The sequence below is a fragment of the Mycetomoellerius zeteki genome, unplaced genomic scaffold, assembly GCF_001594055.1.
Source record: "Mycetomoellerius zeteki isolate Tzet28-1 unplaced genomic scaffold, Tzet1.0 scaffold149, whole genome shotgun sequence".
Taxonomy (NCBI): domain Eukaryota; kingdom Metazoa; phylum Arthropoda; class Insecta; order Hymenoptera; family Formicidae; genus Mycetomoellerius; species Mycetomoellerius zeteki.
This window is the reverse complement of record NW_017256436.1, coordinates 3,023,055-3,023,416: the sequence shown is the minus strand read 5'-3', so window position 1 is coordinate 3,023,416 and position 362 is coordinate 3,023,055.

Sequence of the window (362 nt, the reverse complement as noted above, 5' to 3'; positions counted from 1 at the left end):
GCTTCATCCGCTACTACTACTGCCCATTGTAGACCACGCATTACACAGTGTTTGACTATGTCCTTGCTGGAAAGCACCCTTATCACACGGTGACAATGGGCGCGTTCAAGTTGACAAAGCGGCTAGCCTGCTCACCGAGCAAATGAACGTAATTGGTTATTACTTATAGATCCAACCAATCATATTCAATCGCTCGATAAGCATGCCTAGCCGCTTTGCAGTCTTGAACTCGCCCAATGCTATATACACATACAATAAATAATTATATATATGTAATATTTATTACAAAAATCTATTATATTTTTTGTATGTAACATTATGAATATAATATTATGACTTAATATTTTCTATAAGTTCATATT